The following is a 26,010-nucleotide window of genomic DNA, read 5'->3' as shown; positions in this document are numbered from 1 at the left end:
GAAGGGCCTTCGACGTCGAGCGCAGCGACCGGGTAGGTACATAGCGGGAGAGGCGTTCCGCCAGGTATTGCGGTCCGATGCCGTTAAGGGCTTTATAGGTAAGAACCAACACTTTGAATCTGGCCCGGAAACATATTGGTAGCCAGTGCAGCTGCGCCAGGACAGGTGTTATATGATCAAATTTTTTTGTCCCAGTAAGAACTCTGGCTGCAGCATTCTGCACCAGCTGAAGTTTCCAAACCGTCTTCAGAGGTAACCCTACGTAGAGTGCATTACAGTAGTCCAATCTAGAGGTTACCAGAGCATGGATAACTGTGGCAAGGTTCTCCCTATCCAGATAGGGTCGTAGTTGGGCTACCAGCCGAAGCTGGTAGAACGCATTCCGTGCCACCGAGGCTACTTGAGCCTCAAGTGACAGGAGCGGATCTAATAAGACCCCCAAACTACGGACCTGCTCCTTTAGGGGGAGTGTAACCCCATCTAGGGCAGGTCGGACATGAACCATCTGGGCAGAGAGCCCCCCCACCAACAGCATCTCAGTCTTGTCAGGATTGAGTCTCAGTTTATTAGCTCTCATCCAGTCCATTATCGCGGCCAGGCAGTGGTTTAGTACATTAACAGCCTCACCTGAAGAAGATGAAAAGGAGAAGTAGAGCTGCGTATCATCAGCATATTGCTGGAAACGCACTCCAAATCTCCTAATGACCTCGCCCAGCGGCTTCATATAGATATTAAAGAGCATGGGGGACAGAACTGAACCCTGTGGGACCCCATATTGGAGTATCCAGGGACTCGAGTAATGCTCCCCAAGCACCAGCTTCTGGAGACGATTCTTGAGGTAGGAGCACAGCCACCGCCAAGTAGTGCCTCCAACTCCTAAGTCCGCAAGACGTCCCAGAAGGATACCATGGTCGATGGTATCAAACGCCGCTGAGAGATCAAGGAGAACCAACAGAGTTACACTCCCTCTGTCTTTCTCCCGACAGAGGTCATCATACAGGGCGACCAAGGCTGTTTCTGTACCAAACCCCGGCCGAAAGCCCGATTGACATGGATTCAGATAATCAGTTTCATCCAAGAGAGCCTGGAGCTGGTGAGCGACCACACGCTCTAAAACCTTGCCCAGGAACGGAACATTTGCTACCGGTCTATAGTTGTCAAGATTTTCAGGGTCCAAGGAGGTTTTCTTTAGGAGCGGTCTCACCACCGCCTGTTTCAGGCAGGGTGGTACCACTCCCTCTCGTAAAGAGGCATTGATCACCTCCTTGGCCCATCCGGCTGTTCCGTTCCTGCTAGCTTTTATTAGCCATGAGGGGCAAGGATCCAGAGCAGAAGTGGTCGCCCGCACCTGTCCAAGCACCTTGTCCACGTCCTCGAGCTGAACCAACTGAAATTCATCCAATAAAACAGGACAGGACTGTGCTCCGGACACCTCATTAGGCTCAACTGCTACAATATTGGAGTCAAGGTCCCCATCAGGAAATATTATCCCCATCAGGAAATATTCTTGTTAAAAACACTGTGGCTGGGCACTCCGCGCGCGTGTGTGTGTGTGTGTGTGCCTGCATAGGAGATCCCCGAACTTCTCCAATTCTGACACTTGACTGGATTGGGTCTCATGGCTATCACAACAACAGACATCCCTGGAAGACCTTTATCATGACAGGGGATTGTGTTTACCACTGAGAAGAGTCTTTTCAGTGGCTGACTGACCTTCATTCACTACAATGAGATCCAATCAGCAAGAATGGGCAAGGAAGCATGCTAGAAGACTCTTTGCAGTGGCTAAGCCATTTTAAACCCCCGGTCTCAAAGCCATACACTCTTTCCTGTTCCACAGACATTTTATACTTCTGAGAACTTCCAGAAGCTTAGAGAGGCATTTCTGTCAATTTCCTGTCCTCTGGTTAATTGTCATAAGCCCTGTGGAATGGCCATGGGGTGGCAAGAACAAAGAGGAGTCAGACTTTGAGAGGGAAGGAGACGCCAGTAACATGTCTTCAGGTGTGCAGCAGCCAGTGAGTTCCTGTGCTGTAGCCAGTGACAGTTCTGCCCCATAGATCCAGTAACCAGTGAGGACACCGGTCCCAGTCAGGAAGATTTTTCCCCACCTACCTTTCCCCACCTTTCTTTGCCCGCTCCACCACTGTGCAGCCCCCCTCCTCCTGTTGGGGAGGACCTCATGGAGGCAGTCCAGCCTTCCCCCACACTCAAAGGAGGTGATACCAACAATCTCAACAGCCTCTCATTATCCCTCTGAGAAGGAGTGCTTGTCTGCTTGCACACTCGCTGCAGTGACAGTCCACACAAGTTCAATGCCCACCCATCCTTACTTAAGGTTGGTGAGGAGGCGTTGCTGCAACGTCTTAGTGCAGTGTAATCATGCCTAGTCTTCCTTAGTAATGAAGCTGATTCCTGTGTAGTCTGTAACCTGATACATGAAGTGCTCTGAACTGAAACTTTCCATTATATTGTTATGAGCATGGGGGTTGGGATGGATGATTTCTGTGGGTCCCCTTTCCAGCTTCTGATTTGGAATCCCATGCCCTGGGGGGTTGGCTCTGCTAGCCAGATGAATCTGTTAATCAAATAGAGTGGCCATGTAAGAAAATGGGCTCTATCAGTTGCCCAGCAACGGAGAATGGGCCAGGAAGACCCCTTTTGTCATTTAAACTCTGCAGGAGAGCCTACCCCCCCTCCTGGCAGCTAGCAGAAGTGTGCTGAGGGTTTTCTGATGGCTCTAGGGAATTTTCCGGCTGATAGAATTGACGGTCCTGTCGAAACCCTGGCCATGCTGTGGAATACGGAAATGGCCCGGGCAGTTGACACGATCGCCCCGGTGCGCCCTCTACGTTGCAGAGCTCAATTGGCTCCCTGGTTTACTCCGGAGCTAAGAGTGATGAAGCAAGAAAGGAGACGGCTTGAGTGCAAATGGAGGCGAACTCCCGACGGCTGTAATCATGCACTTGTGAAGCTCTCTACCAAACTCTATGTGAAGGCAGTGAGAGCAGCAAAGAAGCAATACTTTGCTGTCTCTATTCAGTCATCCATTAACCGCCCAGCGGAACTTTATAAAGTTGTCCGGGGACTTTTACACTCTGGTCCCCAGGACGCAATAACACCATCAATTGCCCGCTGTAATGAGTTTGCGCAACACTTTCGTGATAAGATCATGAACATCCGCCGGGACCTTGACTCCATTATTGTAGCAGTTGATCCTAATGAGGTATCCAGAGCACAGTCTTGTCCTGTTTTATTGGATGAGTTTCAGTTGGTACAGCTCGAGGATGTGGACAAGGTGCTTGGACAGGTGCGGGCGACCACTTCTGCTCTGGATCCTTGCCCCTCATGGCTAATAAAAGCTAGCAGGAATGGAACAGCCGGCTGGGCCAAGGAGGTGATTAATGCCTCTTTACGAGAGGGAGTGGTCCCACCCTGCCTGAAACAGGCGGTGGTGAGACCGCTCCTAAAAAAATCCTCCTTGGACCCTGATAATTTGGACAACTATAGGCCAGTAGCAAATGTCCCATTCCTGGGCAAGGTTCTAGAGCGTGTGGTCGCTCGCCAACTCCAGGCTCTCTTGGATGAAACTGATTATCTAGACCCATTTCAATCGGGCTTTCGGCCGGGGTTTGGTACAGAAACGGCCTTGGTCGCCCTGTATGATGACCTCTGTCGGGAGAAAGACAGAGGGAGTGTAACTCTGTTGGTTCTCCTTGATCTCCCAGCGGCGTTTGATACCATCGACCATGGTATCCTTCTGGAGCGACTTACGGATTTAGGAGTGGGAGGCACTGCTTGGCGGTGGCTCTGCTCCTATCTCGGGAATCGTCTCCAGAAGGTGATGCTGGGGGAACATTACTCGAGTCCCTGGGTACTCCAATATGGGGTCCCGCAGGGTTCAGTTCTGTCCCCCATGCTTTTTAATATCTATATGAAGCCGCTGGGTGAGGTCATCAGGAGTTTTGGAGTGCGTTTCCAGCAATATGCTGATGATACGCAGCTCTACTACTCCTTTTCATCTTCGTCAGGTGAGGCTGTTGATGTACTAGACCGCTGCCTGGCCGCGATAATGGGCTGGATGAGAGCTAATAAACTGAAACTCAATCCTAACAAGACTGAGATGCTGTTGGTGGGAGGACCCTCTGCCCAGATGGTTGACGTTCGACCTGTCCTAGATGGGGTTACACTCCCCCTAAAGGAACAGGTACGTAGTTTGGGGGTCTTATTAGATCCGCTCCTGTCACTTGAGGCTCAGGTAGCCTCGGTGGCACGGAATGCATTCTACCAGCTCCGGCTGGTAGCCTAACTACGACCCTATTTGAGCAAGGAGCATCTTGCCTCAGTTATCCATGCTATGGTAACCTCTAGATTGGACTACTGTAATGCACTCTACGTGGGGCTACCTATGAAGACGGTTCGGAAACTTCAGCTAGTGCAAAATGCTGCGGCCAGAGTTCTCACTGGGACAAAGAAATTTGACCATATAACACCTGTCCTGGCGCAGCTGCACTGGCTACCGATATGTTTCCGGGCCAGATTCAAAGTGTTGCTTCTTACCTATAAAGCCCTAAATGGCATCGGACCGCAATACCTGATGGAGCGCCTCTCTCGCTATGTACCTACCCGTTCACTATGCTCGACGTCGAAGGCCCTTCTCCGGGTCCCAACCCATAAAGAGGCCCGGAGATCAACAACTAGATCTAGGGCCTTCTCGGTGGTGGCCCCCGAACTATGGAATGCCCTCCCAGACGAGATACGCCTGGCGCCTTCTCTGTTATCTTTTCGGCGCCAGGTAAAAACTTACCTTTTCGCCCAGGCTTTTTAAATTTTGTAAATTTTTAAATATTTTAATTTAACATTTTAAACTTAATATGATCTTAATTTAAATCTCAATGGCAATTTTATTAATGTTTTATAATTGTACTATATATATATATTTTTTTTCCACACTTGCTCATATTTTAATTGTGATTTTATTTGTTGTACACCGCCCTGAGAGCTTTCTGCTATAGGGCGGTCTAGAAATGTAATTAAATAAATAAAATAAATAAAAATAAATAATTCTGTCAGCAGCTGGGTGGCCAGCATGCTCATACTAAAATACTTGAAATATACTATGATGTTTTTACCTTTAAGCTTGGTTGGCTTATCCTCAGCTTCCTGTTTTTAAAATTTATATTTGAGCGGGCCTCTTGCTGTTTTTAGCAGATCCAGGTTCTTTTAAAAGAAGTCTAGAAATTCTGCACAGGACATGTTAATGTTCAGTTTCACCCGAAGCTCATCTTTCACAGTATCACTTAGCCTGTTTCTGTCTTTGGTCCACAGTTGTATCATTACACTGAAACCTCTCACAGTAGGCATTAGGCACAGGAATGAAAAGTGTGCAAGAGCCATATTCATATGGCTGCCACTACCCTCTGGCATTTTCTGGAAACCTCCATCCGTCTCTGACCTGTGTTCTGCTCCTTTTCCCTTATTTATTCATTTATTATTTATTTTCCCTTATTATATATGTTTTACAAACACAAGTCTATGTCAATCTCAATGTGGAGTGCTGTAGCAAGAGTCTGTAAATCTGCCCATTTCACATCATTGTGAAGTGAGAGCACTGACATTTGTTTTTTAAAAAGTGATATTTCAACATCATACCATTTTTTCAGGTATTCAATGCACCGTGTTAAAGTTAAAGTTAAAGGCTTCCTCTCTGAATTTTCTGTAGTCAGCTGAAGACACATTGTCCAAAATAACTTGGGCTTCCATAGAATTTGTCCTCTCTTTTCAGTTTTGAATGGAGGCTCTTCATGACATTGAACTCTTTGGAGCCGATATTGTTACATTCCAGTTTCTTCACAGGATCTTGAAACCGTAAGATTGTGCAAAAAGTAAACATAACAAAGAGATTTCTGTTCTGCCTCACTGAAAGCTGCCCACACATTCTTCACAAGTTCTTCTTCCTCTTCTGAAAAAAAACCCAACGTCCTCAGCACAGGCCAACATTGTAGTATGCATTCAATGGGTAGAAGTGACAGCCACAAAAGAGACTCTGCCTTCTTGGCCGAGAAGCTAAATTCACTGTATACCTGGAGGATAAGTGTTTCTAAATTAAAACTCAAAGCCTTCAACCAATGTCTGAGGCAATTGTGGAATATCTGACATTTGCATCCTACTTGTTATCAAAGTGGTCATTAAACTGTTTTAATTTTTAATTCACTAATAGGCAAAAAACCTTCAGGTTTAAGAATATAGCTATAGCCACAGATATTTCTATCAAACTTTACAAAGCAGGGAAATTGGGTGGCTATAGTGAATGCACCAGGAGAGCAGGAAACGTGATCTCCTCTCTGAGATATTGTACTGCCCTACAAATTTGTCAAAATGCAAACACAATTTGGGTTGGTCTTTCACAGTCCAATGGATTTCCTGTGTAGCTTGGAAGAATTTGGTAACATGTGCCTCGGAGCATATGATGAGTGCTGGCAACACCTGCAATCAACCCAAATAACAGAAACAAGACATGTGCTGTGCTGTGCTGGTCTCGTTTGAGCAGGGAGGAAGCAACAATATAAAGATAGTTGATGTAGTTTAGATATTCACTTTAAATATGTTTGATTCACTTTGCAATTTTAGTGAAGTTTCCTATGGTAAATTCTTTTCTTTTGCTTCTGTTTCTGTGAATACTATATGTGAAGTATAGCAACACTTTGCAACACTAAAAAAAAGCTGCAAGAACAATTGTGGAATAATGGCACTGCCAGTTGTGCAGAATAGTGTTCAACGGACATGAGGAGTGTCTCAGGCTGCACAACACAAAACAGCAGGAGGTGAATTAAATAAAAATATGCAAATTTTAAGTGTGCTTTGTGTTTTTAATGGACCATGCCCATCCTTCATTAACTAGAGTAGCTTAAAGCATAGCAGGCTGAAGGCATACATATTTGCAAAGCCAAGTTTGTTTTTTCCAACAGCTACGTTGTTTAAGTAGCAACATATTGTAATCAGTCTGATTTTATATCACAGCTGCAGGTTTGGATGCAAATGTTAATGCACCCAAAATAGAAATATAATAAGAAGAGTCTGGCTGGGAGGGGGCCCCTAGCTGGGAGCAGGGCCCACACAGTTTGTATACAGAAGGTCTCAGACTCAATACCTGGCATTTCTACTTTACAAAGGGATCTCATGTAGAAGCACTGTGCACTTTATCTGAGACGTTGTAGACTTGCCAATGAAGAGTAAATAAGTCTGGGCCTCTTAGGCCAATGTTGCGGGTCAGGATAAAGTAGCTTCATGAATTTCGCTCACTAAGTGAAATCAGTGTGACCTACAAAATGCCAGGTACTGTAAGTTAGGTCCAAACACCAGCCGACGGAAATGCAAATCTCATCCAGAAACTCATTATATACAGTAGGGCCCCGCTTTCCAGCGTTCCGCTGGTGCGGCAGCTTTCAATTGGGAAATTCCCCGTTTTAAAGCCGATTTTGCTGTTTTGCGGCATTTTCGCATCATTTTTGTGCGACGCGACCTATTAAAGTCAATGGGTCCCGCTTTACAGCGATTTCCGCTTTACGGTGGGGGCCTGGTCCCTAACCCGCCATATAAGCAGGGCCCTACTGTAGAAAAGAAAGTTATTTTAATACAATAGAAAACATGACTTTAATATGTATATTTATGGTATTGTATACTATAATATTTAGTGTGATTTATTTTGATCTGAAGATTCAAAGTTTTAGAGAAATGGGTATTATTTTATTATTTCCCCAAGGCTTGAAGTGGAAGAATGGAGACAGAGAGCAAACGTGGCCTGGCCAAGATGCATTTTTTCATCCTGCTATATGGGCATGGTCTATTCAAAACATAAAGCACACCTAGAAATTTGCATATTACCCAATAATTGTTTTTGGAGGTTTTTAATGTAAATTGTACGAAGTGTTGCTGTACTTACATATTCACAGAAACAGAAAGCAAAAGAAAATACTTTACCATAGGAAACTTCACTAAAATTGCAAACTAAATCAAACATATTTAGTGAATATCTGAACTACATCAACTGTCTTTATATTATTGCTTCCTCCCTGCTCAAACGAGACCAGCACAGCACAGCACAGCACATGTCTTGTTTCTGTTATTTGGGCTGATTGCAGGTGTTGCCAGCACTCATCATATGCTCAGAGGCACATGTTATCAAATTCTTCCAAGCTATACAGGAAGTCCATTGGACTGTGAAGACCAATCCAAATTGTGCTTGCATTTTGACAAATTTGTAGGGCAGTACAATATCTCAGAGAGGAGAGATCACGTTTCCTGCTCCCCTGGTGCATTCACTATAGCCACCCAATTTCCCTGCTTTGTAAAGTTTGATAGAAATATCTGTGGCTATAGCTATATTCTATTCTGCAAGGGTTTTTTTTTTGCCTATTAGTGAATTTCTCTGCTTTTTAATCCGGGAGGTAAGAAATGGGATCCTGTGCAAGTTTGCTGAGAATGGATTGATCATTTGCATGCTTATTGAGTTCAGGGGAATTTAGGAGTGGGAGGGGTAAGGGGAAGGAGCGTAGTGGAGGGAGCAAAGGAAGAGGGAGGGGAGGGCAGGTTTGGTCATTTGCATGTTTATAGAGTTCAATAGTATTTACTCCCGTGCAATCATGCTTAAGATAGGTAAAACTGACCATGGGGAGGGGGCAGGGGAAGGAGGGGATTGGAATGGGGAGGGAGGGGCAATGGAAGGGGAAGGGAAGGGGCAAGAGGGAGGAGAAGGGAGGGTGGGTTTGATCATTTGCATACTTTTTGAGTTCAGTGGGATTTATTTCTGTGCAGTCATGTTTGAAAATGGAAATGGACTGCCTTCAAGTCGATCGTGAGTTATGGCGACCTTATGAATAGGGGTTTCATGGTAAATGGTATTCAGAGGGGGTTTTACCATTGTCTTCCTCTGAGGCTGAGAGGCAGTGACTGGCCCAAGGTCACTCAGTGAGCTTCATGACTGTGTGGGGATTCGAACCCTGGTCTCCCAGGTCATCGTCCAACATTGACCCGTGGGAGGGGCAGGGAGGGTAGGAGGAGGGGGAGGAGAGGAGATTGGGTGGGTGGGCACTGGGCAGAGGGGAAGCCCCTTACCTTTCCAAAAGGAAAACATTGTGAACAGTATCACTGCTTTTCAGCGTTTCCCTCACCTTTTTATTCTACAGCAGGCACAAATTTAAACCAAAGCTGTCCCTGGCCACATCCACAGCAGGCCTTTATTTCACTTTGGACAGTCATGGCTTCTCTCAAAGATTCCTAGGAAGTGTAGTTAATGAAGAGTGCTGAGAGTTGCTAGGAGAGGCCCTGTTCCCCTCACAGACCTGCAATCGGAGTGGCTGCCTGTTAAACCACTCTGGCCACTGAAGCTGTGTCAGGGGAATAGGAGTCTCCTCTCAGCGCCTTTCACAAACTACACTTCCCAGGATTCTTTGAGGGAAGCCATGACTGTCTCACGTGAAATCAAAGTCTGGTGTGGGTGTGCCCCCCTGATTAGCCAATCTCAGCAGCCCTGATTGGCTTTTAGAACACTGACAGTTGGTTTTTACAGATCATTGGGTTCAAGCCAAAATTTCCAGGCTTTTTTTTAACTTTTAAACTGCAGACAATGAAGTATGCGGCAAGGTCAGTAATAGGATTACAGGTACTCTGTGAACATGGCTGATTTTTAATGAATTTCAACAGATTATGAGAACTCTGACAGAAAAAAATTCAAAAGGGCTCTCAGTTTTTTTCTCTCTTTTTAGACTTTGAACTCTCTATTCTCTCTGACTGTTTTGTGTATCGCCATGAAAATTTACAGGGTTGTTAAGCAAGCGTTTCTGAGTTCAGGACTATAAATTTTGTAAGGTTTTGGTTTGAAATGAGCTTATGGGAAGTATCAGAATGCTGACGCTGAAGTTGGTTCCTAGTTCCGTTTCCAGTTCCTTATTTGCTTGAAACTTCAAAACACTAACCAAAGAAAAGTTGACAGCTACACCAACTTCAAGCCAAATTTAACATGTCTCTGAACCTCAAAACATATGTTGGGGTACCCTGTATGATATATCACTGTGATCGGGGGACTCTCCCCGTCAACAGTAACAATACATTTATGCAATCAAAATCATCAGGCTTCTGAGATTATCATAAATACATATTGATGTCATAAAATCATAAAATATAAGTAACTAGGGGTGCCCACCCCAAAATCTGCTCTGGGCTGGGACACAACATACCCCCATGAAAGGGGAGGGTGTCCTCTACAAGATGCCAGTGCATCCCATCCGGCCCAGAGCTTCTGCTGGGCATCAGGCATGCACGAGTGCATCAATGCAAAATCAAAATGGACAAAAACACACAGAAAAAAATAAGTAACTGGGGTACGCACCCCAAACTCTGCTCTGGGCCAGGACAAATCATATCCCCCAGGAAAGGGAATGGTAGCCTCTATGAGATGCCACTCCATCCCGCCTGGCCCAGAGCTTCTGCTGGGCACAGGGCATGGTGGAGGGCATCTATGGAAAATCAAAGCAGAGAAAAACATACAGGAAAAAATAAGTAACTGGGAGTGCCCACCCCAAAATCTGCTCTGGGCTGGGACATATATACCCCAGAAAAGGGGAGGGTGTCCTCTACGAGATGCCAGTGTGTTCTGTCCGGTTGAGAGCTTCTGCTTGGCACCGGGCACGCACGGGTGTATCAATGCAAAGTCAAAATGGACAAAAAACAGAAAAAAATAAGTAACTGGGGGTACCCACCCCAAAATCCGCTCTGGGCCAGGACAGATCATATACCCCAGGAAAGGGAAGGGTGTCCTCTACAAGATGCCACTGCATCCCACCTGGTCCAGAGCTTCTGATGGGTGCATGGCACAGATGAGGGCATCTGTGCCTGGAGTGCCTGGAGTCGGTGAGTGGCTGGATGGGAAGGAATAAGCTGAAGCTGAACCCTGACAAAACTGAGGTACTGTTTGTGGGAGACAAGGGAAGGCTGGGGGATGTGGACCTGGTGCTCAGTGGGGTACGATTGCCCCTGAAAGACCAGGTCCGCAGCCTGGGGGTCATTCTTGACTCCCAGCTGTCCATGGAGGCTCAAGCCTCGGCTGTGAGCCGGGCGGCGCTGTATCAACTCCATCTGATACGGAGGCTGCGCCCCTACCTTCCCAACCATCTGCTCCCACCGGTGGTACATGCCCTGGTCACCTCTCACCTAGACTACTGTAATGCGCTCTACGTGGGGTTACCCTTGAAAACGGTCCGGAAGCTGCAACTGGTACAGAATGCGGCGGCTCGTCTGATTAAAGGCAGCCGCCGGCAAGATCACATCACTCCAGTGCTGAAGGAATTGCACTGGCTACCAGTTGTTTACCGGGCCCAATTCAAGGTGTTGGTTTTGACCTTTAAAACCCTACACGGTTTTAGCCCAGTCTATCTGAAGGAGCGCCTCCAGCATCGTCAGGGATGCCGCTCAACAAGATCAGCCTCAGAAGACCTTCTCTCGATGCCACCGGTTAAAACAGCTAGACTGGTGAGGACTAGAGAGAGGGCTTTTTCAATAGTGGCCCCCACCCTGTGGAACTCTCTCCCAAATGATCTCCGCCATGCCCCTTCTATGATGAGCTTCCGCTGGGCCTTGAAGACCTGGCTGTTCAGGCAGACTTTTGGGGTGGGTTAGGTTTTTACTGTTATGGTTTTAAATTTTAATGTTTTAATGAATTGTTTGTTTATCTTGTACGTTGCCCAGAGTGGCTGGACAACCAGCCAGATGGGCGACTAATAAATTTAATAAATAAAAATAAATAAATAAATAAAATCTATGCAAAATCAAAGCAGGCAAATACATACAGGAAAAAATAAGTAACTGGGGTGCCCACCCCAAAATCTTCTCTGGGCCAGGACAAATCATGCACCTCAGGAAAGGGGAGGTTGTCCTCTATAACATACAACTGCGTCCTGCCTGGCCCAGAGCATCCAATCTGTACAAAAGCTCTTGGCCAGGCGGGATGCTGTGGCATCTCATAGACGACACCCTCCCCTTTCATGGGGTGTATGATTTGTCTTGCCCCAGAGCAGATTTTGGGGTGGGCACCCCCAGTTACTTATTTTTTATGATTTTATGACATCATTATGTATTTATGGTATTTATGATAATCTCAGAAGCCTGATGATTTTGATTGCATAAATGTATTCTTATTGTTGACGGGGAGAGTCCCCCAATCACAGTGATTGTGAAGTTGGTGTAGCTGTCAACTTTTCTTCTTTGTTAGTGTTTTGAACTTTCAAGCAAATAAGGAACTGGGAACTAGGAACCAACTTCAGCACCATATCAGAATGGCATAGGGGGTATTTTCAATTTAACATTGCAGAATGCGAAAAATCCATGCTGGCTATAGTATACAGCCACTTTCGTGGCTGTATAATTATGGAATATTTATTTATTAAGAGGATTTATATCCTGCCTTTCCACTGTTAAGAACAGCATTCAGGGCAGCTTAAACATGGTAAAAACAATAAAAATCCACAATCAATGTAAAAACAATAAGAACGCAGCCAACATAAAACAAGTCACTGCAGTACTATAAAAATCATACAACTTTTAACACAGATAAAAATCAAGATTTCAATATTATCAGTTCTGTCAATCATCTAAACGGAGCATGTCTGAGCATGTAAGAAGTGTCTTTAGTACACCGATTCTCACATATCCGATCAGAGAGAGGGAAAATGCAGCCTTCTGTGATAAAGGCTGGAACATGAAGGAGACTTCAATAATAAAATAAAATAAAAGTGCAGTGAATTCTAAAGATCTGGCAAGCTGTGGCAGCATTAGACAGGGTAGCTGTTCCATTCCTATTAGTCTTAAGGTTACATCCCCACTGCATTGACTATCCCTGGGGAGATGGAAGTAGGGTGATCTTTGGTGGGGAGATGCCTGCCAGTTATTTTGAAGAAGGGTATCAAAAAATACTTTTTAGCCTTTTCTGAATTTTAGCCTTTTCTGAATTCTGAGTTGCAGTGGGGCAACAGGGTGAGTGAGGCTGCATTCCAATGCAACTTTACTTAGGAGTAAGCACCATTGAACAAGGTGGGTACAGGGCTGAAAAATGCAAATGCTGGTATCACTGCCTATTCTACAGAGAGGTTTGCTTTTATATCTAGTATCTGTTCAGGGGAAGGAGTGTTTGGAGGAATCAAGCCCTTTTATTTCACCCTCCATGATGGACAGGCAGACCTTCCCACTGCATTCACCACTTAAGACACATATCTTGAGAAACAGGCAACTGAGAAGAAAGCTGCTTCTCCTTGCTGATGCAACTGAAAGTGTATGGATAAGGGGTAGAGCTGCATATGTTAATCAAATGAGCATGTTCAGTTTTCTAAACTGCTAGATTCTGCTTATGCAGCAGGCAAGCAGACTAAAATTCTTCATTTGGGCACACAACTATTACTTTAAAAATGCTTTGCCAGGCAGCAATAAAGAAGCATGTTTGTTTGCCTGCAGTAAGAAGAGTTGTTTATTCTGCAGTTATTAAAATGAGTAGAGCAGGATTGGGTGCTTATTGCTAAAGGGTGAAATAAAAACATAACTGAAAGTGATCTGAACAAATGGCTATCCTTTATTCTTTTAAAGCACTCACTATCCTCACAACCATAGTGACTATTTCTTCTTCTTTTTCTTAATTACTTGATGGCAAAGGATGAAAACAGCCCTAGAGGAATATAAATATTGTTGTGTACACTAGTGTTGTGGGATTGAGGGATGAGATAGATGGTTTCTTTGTGTCCCCTTCAAGCCTGTAATCTTGTATCTGAAGTTGGGATATGCAAGCAGGAAACCTATACTACCGGACAGGCTAGTTTCATTTGTTAAGCTAGCCTGTAGGTTAATGGACTTATCGAATGGTCAATCCACATACCCAAAGGGAGCTATTGGAACTCCTTTCAGGGAGTGGCCATCCTCCCCCATCACCTGGCTGGAGGCCCCCCCTTCCTGGAGCCAAGGTCAGGCTTGTGCTTTTTTTATTCTAGTCTGAAGAAAGGCTAGGAACTGGAGATAAAGGCTTGCTTGGTCTGGACACCCAAAGCTATGGGCAATGGGGAGCATGATCTGATGGACTGATAATGCTGTGAAGCCCTTCATCTTAAACTCTGGTTGGAATATGTGTAAATAAAAAACCATATATCCTATAAGACACAATAGTCTCTGTTGATCTTCTTTCCAAGAAAACAAAACTGGGTAAAGGCAGGAACCCCTGGAAGCCTTGCATCGCTTGGAAATTGGGGTGGTGTGCAACACTGGTGTCAGCAGCGGGACTGAATTTCTTGGAGGAAGTATTGAGAGTGAGGTGTGCCTGATTCAAAACGGACGGGTATGGCTACTCTCAGATTTTGCTTCTTTTAAAATCAAGAACTCTAGTATAAAGTAGTAACTTTTCCCCAAAGTTCCCATAACTGCCACTTCATCTACCAAGTCATCTCTGTTGGTTAGAATCAAGTCAAGGATAGCTGATCTTCTAGTTGCTTCCTCCACTTTCTGTAGGAGAAAGTTATCTCCAACAAGTGAGGAGTTTGTCTCCCAACAGATATTGGGGTAATTGAAATCTCCCATTACACCATGCCTTCTTGAAACACTGGCAATTTGCTTCTCTTTGATTGGGTGGTCAGCAGTAGCCTCCAACCACCATGTTCCTTTTATTCCTTGCCTCATTTATTTATTTATTATAATTATTTTTACCCCGCCCTTTTTCCAAAACTGGAACTCACGGCGGCTTCCAGATAAAAGCACACATATAATTAAAAACATACAAAAGTCTAGATTAAAATCGAATTAAACTATTTACAGTATTAAAACCATTCATACATACCGTTAAAATAATTCAATGTATTTATTTATTTATTTATTATATTTTTATACTGCCCAATAGCCGAAGCTCTCTGGGCGGTTCACAGCATAAAAACATCCAGTATACAATTAAAAACATATATCAAACACTTAAAACAAATATCAAAATAACTAAACATAGTTAAACACATAGACACTACAGATACAATCCTAAAATGTTAAGTATAAAAATGTATTAAATCAGTTAAAATATTAAGCTGTTTAAGATGTTAATGTTAAAATTACGAAAATATTAAGATTGTGAGTGATAGATGTAGGTGTTAAAAGTAGATGTTAAAATGTTAAAATGCCTGGGAGAACAAGAAGGTTTTTACCTGGCGCCAAAAAGATAACAATGTTGGCGCCAGGCATACCTCATCAGGGAGAGAGTTCCATAATTCGGGGGCCACCACAGAGAAAGCCCGTTTATTTTGAACTCAGTTTAAAATAATACAATTAGACAATAGCAATGCAGCACCTTTCAAGTCCTGTCCTTAACAGCTTTTAGTTCCAAAGTCTTGTTGAAATAAAAAAGTCTTTGCTTGCCGACGGAAGGACTGCAAGGAGGGGGCCATTCTTGCTTCCCTAGGAAGGGAGTTCCAAAGCCTCGGGGCAGCCACCGAAAAGGCCCTATCTCGCGTCCCCACTAGTCGTGCTTGTGAGGACGTAGGTATTGAGAGAAGGGCCTCTCCTGAGGATCTCAGGGCCCGGGCAGGCTCATATAGGGAGATACGGTCTGACAGATAGCCTGGACCTAAGCCAGACAGATAGCCTGGACCTAAAAATCTAGATACTTTTGGTCGGGCTACCAAACTCATCTTCCTGTATTTCTGTGCAGGGATATATATATATTATTTTTATCAGCTGATAAGCAAGAGGATTCCCTACTGCAGTTTGCTGCTCCTTTCTGAGAGGCCACTGTTTCTTTACAAAGGAGGAGGACAGGGAGAGAACCAGAACATGTGGTAGGGGGGCACACAATGTTTCTCCCAGCAGAGAAGCAACTGTGACAGAAAGGATCCTTTGTGAACCAAGGTAAGACACTTTTCAGTTTAGTTAGGTGCTGTTTGTAAAAGTGCAAAGCTCAAGTGTTCACAGTATCTTTGCAAGGGAGGAAGATGAGGAGAAAATCAGAACAACCTGGCCACACCCCGATAACCCATTTTTGGCCATGCCCCCGTGACCTCTTGTTGGCCATGCCCCCATGCAGCTCCACCAGGTTCAGTGAGCACTAGCCACCACTTAGTAAGAATTGCTTTTTCAGACAGAGCTTTTTGCTGTCTTTTTTTATAGTCGTGATATTTAAGATATGCCATCATCTGATGATTGTTCTAGTATGCAAGCCGTGATACGATGGCGTTCACTTAGAGAGGCCAATAGTATAGTTTTCTGCAAATCCTCATCTAAGAACTTTCCACAAATTTCTAATTCTCTCCAGAAGTTCATTGAGACACTAAGATCGTGTCAGCGTGTACAGCGACTTTAAAGAAACATCACATGATTTTTAGATTTTCTCAAGCTTTTCCTATATTTCCTTAGCATTTTTACAGCCCATGCAAACATTTAGTTCCTCATCTTAATAAAGCTGAAATCAGAAGAGACATCACTTTGGCATGCTTACTCTTCCAGGGGGCAGTGGCTGATTGATCCGCTGCTGAGGATTCAGGATCAGTCAGGACTCCATGTAGATCCTCCCCTTCCAAAAGTGCCATCATTTGAAGACTCCAAATTGCATGATTCTCTTTCTCCAGCCTTGGGACGCTTGTCTTAAGTGTTGATTCTTCAGCCATGATTTCCCATCTTTTGTTCTGCTTTTCTTTCTCTAACCTAAAGTCTCCTTTTGATCTCTTTTGTAAATCACACAGAGTACTTAGGTTTTTAGCTTTCAGGCACAACTTGCAGTTCAATTTAGCTTACTGGGAGGTATTAACCCTTTGTTATGGATATGCAAAGGAACTCCGTGCTCTGAGCTGTATGTGCCAGTGTGTGTAATTACTCAAGAAGCAGGCTTTTGCCCTGCATTTTTAATAACTGAGATTTAATACTCAAAAAAATAAGAAAAGCTACTTTATTTATAGAAACACATAGTAGATAGGAAAGGTGTATCTAGTTGGAGGTGCAATGTCCAGGTTTCGGTATTGCTGTCAGTATGCTGTCGGTATTGGTTCAGGAGAGAGAACAAAGACAGAGATGTCTCCACTCTCCTCGGACAGTCGGAAAAAAATACGAAGGAAGAAGGGGCACCAGCTTCCCTGAATAACTAAATCCTTGGAAGACAGAAACAAAAGTCAAAGGGATCTTGATAGGCTGGAGCATTGGGCTGAAAACAACAGAATTAAATTTAAGAGGGATAAACGCAAAGTTCTACACCTAGGAAAAAGAAACCAAATGCACAGTTATAAGATGGGGGATACTTGGCTAAGTAATACTACATGCAAGAAGGATCGTGGGATTGTTGTTGATCACAAACTGCATATAAGCCAACAGTGTGCTGCGGCTGCAAAAAAAGGGCAAATGCTATTTTAGGCTACATTAACAGAAGTATAGTTTCCAAATTGCATTAAGTATTGGTTCCCCTCTATTCAGCCCTGGTTAGGTCTCATCTTGAGTATTGTGTCTAGGTCTGGAGACAGTATTGTGTCCAGGTCTGAAGCAGCAAGGAGAGAAATTGGCTACCATTTGGTATATTCAAGTGATTTGGAGATCCTCCAAATAAAAGTAGCCTGTAGGCAATTCATCTCCTGCACTCATTGGAAGACTGGTCTTCCCATGAGTTAGCAGAGTTTAACATGCTTGTGGAAGCACCTATATTATAGGTCCTATAAAAACTATGGAGCTCATAAATCATCAGGTGATGGATTTTGAAAGGTAGTGTTAAGAGACAGAGATTTACTTTAAAAATATTTGTAGCTGGAGGCCTTGCATGTGACAAAGGAAAGTGGATTTCCTTAAATAAAATGTCAAAATGAGAACATCTATTACACATTTTTATGATTTTTTATATATATTTAACACTCTACAGCAGTGTGCCTCCAGATGTTGTTGGACCACAACTCCCATCAGCCTCAGCCAGCATTGCCAATGGTCAGGAAAGATGGGAATTGTGGTCCAACAACATCTGGAGGCACACTGGTTGGGAAAGGCTGCTTTCCCATGGGAGTGTGTTTGCGTATAGCTTTAGTAATTAAACTTGTTCAGTCAGATATTGTCACACTGTGTTAAAGGAATCCTCAGCATATTCCCTTGAAAGGGTTGGACTACCTGCAATCCTGTCATCTGTTCATGTCCCTTGAATGTCTCTTTGGCAGGTTCAGTGGAACTGCAACCTCTTTGTTATTTTTTTTAACCTTTCTTGGTCAGGAGTGTGTGTGGGAGAGAGAGAGATGAGAGTTGTGAACAGAATGGTATATTTTGAACTCTAATTGAAGCCAACTACTGGACATGGATAGTCTACTATATGTTCCAGGGTAGTGAGAAGGAGACACTCAAAAATATTTTGAGTGTGCTTGGTTGAGTAAAGAAAAAGAAAACTAACTGGGGGAAAAAACAAAGTTAAAGGCAGTAGTTGTAAGATCAGCAGATGAGTAGTCCTGGTAGTCTCAGGCTGTGGTCTGAAGCCAGAGCTTGGAAAAGTTACTTTTTTGAACTACAACTCCCATCAGCCCAATCCAGTGGCCATGCTGGCTGGGGCTGATGGGCACATCAGGCCAGCTCCCTCAGCAGGGTCAGGTGCCTGGATGGGAGAGCGCCTGGGAACCATATGTAAACTCCCTTGGGTTTCATGAAAAGAAAGATGGGGTATAAATGTAATAAATAAATAATAAAATAAGTAAATAAATAGTCCATCCTCAGCATGAGATGCATGGTGTGGGGACCCAGGAAAGGACTTTTGAGTGTTGGCTTTTTGTACGTAGAACTCCCTCCCTGTTGAGGAGTATCTGGCCCCATCTTTTTACAGCTTTAGACAGCTAGCTAAGATGTATCTTTTCTGCGGCGTTTGTAGTAGTAGAGACCTGATTACTGCTGCTATTTGTAACTTTTTAAAGTCATTTATTTAACTATGTGAAGGAATGTATTTTTATGGATTTTTTCTATTTGCATGTTGTAAACTATCATGTGATGTTGATATTGATAATATATCAATTATCTAAATAAAATAAAGAGTTTGGTTAAGTAGTACCTTACAACAGGTTCAGAGAGGGCAACAAGGAAGATCAGGGGACTGGAAACAAAGCCCTGTGAGGAGAGACTGAGAGAACTGGGCATGTTTAGCCTTGAGAAGAGAAGACTGATAACACTCTTCAAGTACTTGAAAGGTTGCCACACAGAGGAGAAGAGGATCTCTTCTTGGTCATCCCAGACTTCAGCACACAGAATGGGCTCAAGTTACAGGAAGCCATATTTCGACTGAACATCAGGAAAAACTTTCTGCCTCTTAGAGTGGTATGACAATGGAACCATATTAAAAAGCAATTCCAACACAGACACAGACTGGGATAAAGTCTCTACTTAAAAGGCTTGTTGAAACAGGAAGGCCTTCAGTAGGCGCCGAAAAGATAACAGAGATGGCATCTGTCTAATATTTATGGGGAAGGAATTCCAAAGGATAGGTGACACTACACTAAAGGTCTGTTTCCTATGTTGTGCGGAATGGACCTCCTCATAAGATGGTATCTACAGGAGGCCCTCACCTGCAGAGCACAGCGATTGACTGGGTACATAAGGAATAAGACAGTCTTTCATGTATCCTGGTCCCAAGCTGTATAGGGCTTTGTATGAAATTGAGATATGAAATTGAGGAAGCATCCAAACTAGGAAATGTGGTAGTAATGGGTGACTTCAACTACCCGGACATAGACTGGCCGCATTTGTGTTCCAGTCATGTCAAAGAAGCAAAGTTTCTAGATATTCTAAATGACTATTCCCTAGACCAGTTGGTCATGGAACCGACCAGAGGGATGGCAACCCTGGACTTAATCCTCAGTGGGGACCGGGACCTGGTGCGAGATGTAAGTGTTGTTGAACCGATTGGGAGCAGTGACCACAGTGCTATTAAATTAAACATACATGTAAATGGCCAATTGCCAAGAAAATCCAACACGGTCACATTTGACTTCAAAAGAGGAAACTTCACAAAAATGAGGGGATTGGTAAAAAGAAAGCTGAAAAACAAAGTCCAGAGGGTCACATCACTCGAAAATGCTTGGAAGTTGTTTAAAAACCCTATATTAGAAGCTCAACTGGAGTGCATACCGCAGATCAGAAAAGGTACCACCAGGGCCAAGAAGATGCCAGCATGGTTAACGAGCAAAGTCAAGGAAGCTCTTAGAGGCAAAAAGTCTTCCTTCAGAAAATGGAAGTCTTGTCCGAATGAAGAAAATAAAAAGGAACACAAACTCTGGCAAAAGAAATGCAAGAAGACAATAAGGGATGCTAAAAAAGAATTTGAGGAGCACATTGCTAAGAACATAAAAACCAACAACAAAAAATTCTATAAATACATTCAAAGCATCTAGGGAGGTGACTGGACCCTTGGATGATAAGGGAGTCAAAGGTGTACTAAAGAACGATAAGGAGATTGCAGAGAAGCTAAATGAATTCTTTGCATCTGTCTTCACAGTGGAAGATATAGGGCAGATCCCTGAACCTGAACTAACATTTGCAGGAAGGGATTCTGAGGAACTGAGACAAATAGTGGTAACGAGAGAGGAAGTTCTAGGCTTAATGGACAATATAAAAACTGACAAATCACCGGGCCTGGATGGCATCCACCTGAGAGTTCTCAAAGAACTCAGATGTGAAATTGCTGATCTGCTAACTAAAATATGTAACTTGTCCCTCGGGTCCTCCTCCGTGCCTGAGGACTGGAAAGTGGCAAATGTAATGCCAATATTCAAAAAGTGATCCAGAGGGGATCCCAGAAATTACAGGCCAGTTAGCTTAACTTCTGTCCCTGGAAAACTGGTAGAAAGTATTATTAAAGCTAGATTAACTAAGCACATAGAAGAACAAGCCTTGCTGAAGCAGAGCCAGCATGGCTTCTGCAAGGGAAAGTCCTGTCTCAGTAACCTATTAGAATTCTTTGAGAGTGTCAACAAGCATATAGATAGAGGTGATCCAGTGGACATAGTGTACTTAGACTTTCAAAAAGCGTTTGACAAGGTACCTCACCAAAGGCTTCTGAGGAAGCTTAGCAGTCATGGAATAAGAGGAGAGGTCCTCTTGTGGATAAGGAATTGGTTGAGAAGCAGAAAGCAGAGAGTAGGAATAAACGGACAGTTCTCCCAATGGAGGGCTGTAGAAAGTGGAGTCCCTCAAGGATCGGTATTGGGACCTGTACTTTTCAACTTGTTCATTAATGACCTAGAATTAGGAGTGAGCAGTGAAGTGGCCAAGTTTGCTGACGACACTAAATTGTTCAGGGTTGTTAAAACAAAAAGGGATTGCAAAGAGCTCCAAAAAGGCCTCTCCAAACTGAGTGAATGGGCAGAAAAATGGCAAATGCAATTCAATATAAACAAGTGTAAAATTATGCATATTGGAGCAAAAAATCTGAATTTCACATATACGCTCATGGGGTCTGAACTGGCAGTGACTGACCAGGAGAGAGACCTCGGGGTTGTAGTGGACAGCGCGATGAAAATGTCGACCCAGTGTGTAGCAGCTGTGAAAAAGGCAAATTCCATGCTAGCGATAATTAGGAAAGGTATTGAAAATAAAACAGCCGATATCATAATGCCATTGTATAAATCTATGGTGCGGCCGCATTTGGAATACTGTGTACGGTTCTGGTTGCCTCATCTCAAAAAGGATATTCTAGAGTTGGCAAAGGTTCAGAAGAGGGCAACCAGAATGATCAAGGGGATGGAGCGACTCCCTTACGAGGAAAGGTTGCAGCATTTAGGGCTTTTTAGTTTAGAGAAAAGGCGGGTCAGAGGAGACATGATAGAAGTGTATAAAATTATGCATGGCCTTGAGAAAGTGGATAGAGAAAAGTTCTTCTCCCTCTCTCATAATACTAGAACTCGTGGACATTCAAAGAAGCTGAATGTTGGAAGATTCAGGACAGACAAAAGGAAGTACTTCTTTACTCAGCGCATAGTTAAACTATGGAATTTGCTCCCACAAGATGCAGTAATGGCCACCAGCTTGGATGGCTTTAAAAGATTAGACAAATTCATGGAGGACAGGGCTATCAATGGCTACTAGCCGTGATGGCTGTGCTCTGCCACCCTAGTCAGAGGCAGCATGCTTCTGAAAACCAGTTGCCGGAAGCCTCAGGAGGGGAGAGTGTTCTTGCACTCGGGTCCTGCTTGTGGGTTTCCCCAGGCACCTGGTTGGCCACTGTGAGAACAGGATGCTGGACTAGATGGGCCACTGGCCTGATCCAGCAGGCTCTTCTTATGTTCTTATGTTCTTATGTACACAAAACTAGAACTTTGAACTTAGCCTGGCAGGAAATGGGCAGCCAGTGCAATTCTTTCAGCAAAGGGGTTACATGTTGTCGATACCCTGCCCTAGTGAGCAGTCTCACCACTGCATTTTGCACCAGCAGCAGCTTCCGGACCAACCTCACGGGTAGCCCCACATAGAGCACGTTACAGTAATGCAGCCTGGAGGTTACCATTGCATGGACAACAGTAATCAAGCTATCTTGGCCCAGAAACGGCTGCAGCTGTCTTACCAGCAGAAGCTGGTAAAAGGCACTCCTAGCCACTGAGGTCACCTGGGCCTCTAATGACAAAGATGGATCCAGGAGAACCCCCAGACTATGGACCTGCTCTTTCAGAGGGAGTACAACCCCATCCAAAAAGCAGGCAACCGACCAATTATCCGAACTCGGGAACCACCCACAGCATCTCTGTCTTGCTAGGATTCAATCTCAATTTATTGACCCTCATCCAACCCACCACCAAATCCAGGCACCAGTCCAGGGCTTGCACGGCCTCTCCTGATTCAGATGGTACAGAGAAATAGAGCTGGGGATCGTCAGTGTACTGCTGACACCTCATTCCAGATCTCCTGATGGCCGCTTCCAAGGGTTTCATGTAGATGTTAAACAGCATGGGGGACAAGATGGTACCCTGCTGCTCCCCACAGCACAACTGCCAGGGGGACAAAAGACAATTGCCCAATACTGTTCTCTGAACACGACTCTGGAGACTCTGTAAAATAGTGTCTCCAATACCCATCTCACCAAGTCGGCCCAGAAGGATACCATGGTCACTGGTATCAAAAGCCGCCAAGAGATCAAGTAAGAAAAACAGGGTTGCACTCCCCCTGTCCTTCTCCTGATAAAGGGCTCCCAAGGCCAATTCAGTCCTGTAAGCAGGCCTGAACTCAGACTGGGATGGGTCAAGATAATCTGTTTCATCCAAGAGTATTTGCAATTGCTGCGCCACAACCCTCTCTTGCAATTCTCCCTTCCCCCTGAACAACGTTTAAAGATACAGCAGACCTCTTGGTTGCCAGGCCCAGCCTCCAAGAGGTCTTCTGTAGCTTTAAAAGTTGTGCAGGGGGAAGGTAGAAAAACCTTGTGGTTTTTCCCATTACAGTGTTGAGAAAACCTGCACTGGGCCGAATGTTCTCCTCTTAAAGATACAGAGTCATTCTCAGGCCCTGAGCCTGGCAACCCTATATAGGATATAATTAGGCAAGATAAGGTCTGGTTGCAGCTGTACCAATTTGTGGGCGGGCGGGAGGGGGGAGAGAAAAAATATGACCCTTTATAGTACAAAGATGCATCAATCTGGTTAAGGCAAGTAAATTGTGATGCATGTAATACAAGGACTGACCTGCAATCCAGTACTTGTCTACTCAGAAGCAAGTCCCATTGGGTTTAATGGGACTTACTCCCAGGCGAGTGTTTATTGTGTACACACTTACCTGGGAGTAAGTCCCATTGAACCCAATAAAGCTTACTTCTCAGTAGACATGTATTGCATTGCAGCCTTAGTTTCCTTTTTCCACATTTTAATTCTGCCTTCTGTATCTTCACAACAGCCCTGCGAGGTAGGTTAGGCTGAGAGTTAGGGACTGGTCCAAGGCAATAAATAAGCAAAAACAATGATGAGTAAAAATTTTAAATGTGAAAATGCTCATGCTCAGAGTATTTTTGTCGGTCTTTGTCAAGGCGTGGGTTTCATGTCTACATCTGGAGGGCCAAAGGGTCCTCAACACACCTGATCTGAGCTTCCGGCCAGCCCATTTTATAAAGTTTTTACCAGAGCTTGGAAGTAACTAGTTACAAGTAACGAATTACTTGTAATTTATTACTTTTTTGAGTAACGAGTGGGTAACTTCATTACATTTTGCTGGTAATAGAACGAGTAGTAACTTCATTACTTTTGAGGAGTAATCGTAATGTTTCCAGCATTACTTTTGCGCATTACTTGGGGAGGAGCAGGGGAAGTCTTCTGCTCCTCTGATTTGTGAATAAAAATCATGTGCTTCAAATTGGGCTTCTGTGCAGCATTGTTCTTCCTTCATGCTCTATGGGTGCTTAGGTAACAACGAGGGAGGAGGTGGACAGCAAGACGGGGTGGAGAAAACAATTGTTTAAAAATTGACAGGAGTGGAAGGAGAAAAGAGCTGGAGGCAATATATATATACAAAAAATATGAGTGTTGGGGTATCATTGCTGGGGGTGGGGTGAGGGGATGTGAGATTTTGTTATGCCATTCTGTTAATCTTATGGATAAAATTATTCTACTACCCTCTCTGTGTGTGTGCTTATTTTAATGTTGTTTTAGGCTGCTCAGATGTGCAGCAGCCAAGGCCAGCACCTTGTAGGCATTTTTTTTTTAAAAAGTAGCTAACATGTAATTGTAGCAATTAGTTTTGAGTAAAAGTAAAGTAATCAGTTACTTTCAGAGCAATTGTAATTGTAATGATAATTACTACATTTGGGGGGCCATGTAACTGTAAGTGTAAGTTATTACTTTTTAAAAGTAATCTTCCAAGCTCTGGTTTTTACACTACTGGTTTTAACTGCTGTCAGCAATATGTTGAGCGTTATTTCAAATTGTTCTGATGTAGTTTTATTATTGTGAGCCACCCTCGGCAACCTCTGGGGAGAGAGGGTGGGTTGTAAATTTGAAATAAAAATAAAATGGAAGCACTAAGAGGGATGTTTTTCTGTGCTTCAAGGTTGCCCGAGAGACTGCAACCTGCACTGGATTCCTGCATTGAGCAGGGGGTTGGACTCGATGGCCTTACAGGCCCCTTCCAACTCTATGATTCTATGACATTAAAGTCTTTATTAGTTCATCTGCAGATTCTAATCAACCTTCAGTTGGTAGCCCAGCTACGTCCCTATCTGGAAAGCGACGACCTCGCCTCAGCTGTGCATGCTCTGGTAACCTCTAGATTGGATTACTGCAATGCGCTCTATGTGGGGCTGCCTTTGAAGACAGTTTGGAAACTACAGCTGGTGCAAAACGCAGCTGCTAGACTGCTGACAGGGACTAGGCACATATAACACCTGCTCTGGCTCGTTTGCACTGGCTACCTATCCGTTTCCGGGCTAAATTCAAAGTGCTAGTTTTGACTTATAAAGCCTTACACGGCGCGGGACCACAATACCTAGCGGAACGCCTCTCCCGATATGAACCTACCCGTTCACTATGTTCAACATCTAAGGCCCTCCTCCGAGTCCCGTCCCATAGGGAAGCTTGGAGGGTTGTAACAAGATCTAGGGCCTTTTCAGTGGTTGCCCCCGAATTATGGAATAGTCTCCCCGATGAGGTTCGCCTGGCACCTACACTTTTATCTTTTCGGCGCAAGGTGAAAACCTTTTTATTCTCCCAGGGATTTTAATCTATCTTTTAAGCTTTTAATGTATATTTGGTTGTTTATTGTTTTAATATTTACGCTCTACTGTTTTTGTGATTTTATTGTATTTTATCCTATGCTGTGCACCGCCCTGAGAGCCTTCGGGCTGTGGGTGGTATATAAATCAAATAAAATAAATAAAATAAAATAATAATCAGGGCATCTAATTAGTTTGATGTCAAAGGAGCAAAGACTTACGGTATGGGTCACGTTTTATATTTTAGCATTACATAAAACCGTGTTGATCCACCAGCTCAAGTTAGGCAAAGCAGAAGAGGGCTATAAGGCCATCAAGTC

This window comes from Rhineura floridana, chromosome 10 (assembly GCF_030035675.1).
Source record: "Rhineura floridana isolate rRhiFlo1 chromosome 10, rRhiFlo1.hap2, whole genome shotgun sequence".
NCBI classification, from domain to species: Eukaryota; Metazoa; Chordata; class Lepidosauria; order Squamata; family Rhineuridae; genus Rhineura; species Rhineura floridana.
The sequence above is the reverse complement of the archived record's forward strand: the minus strand, read 5'-3'. Positions refer to the sequence as shown.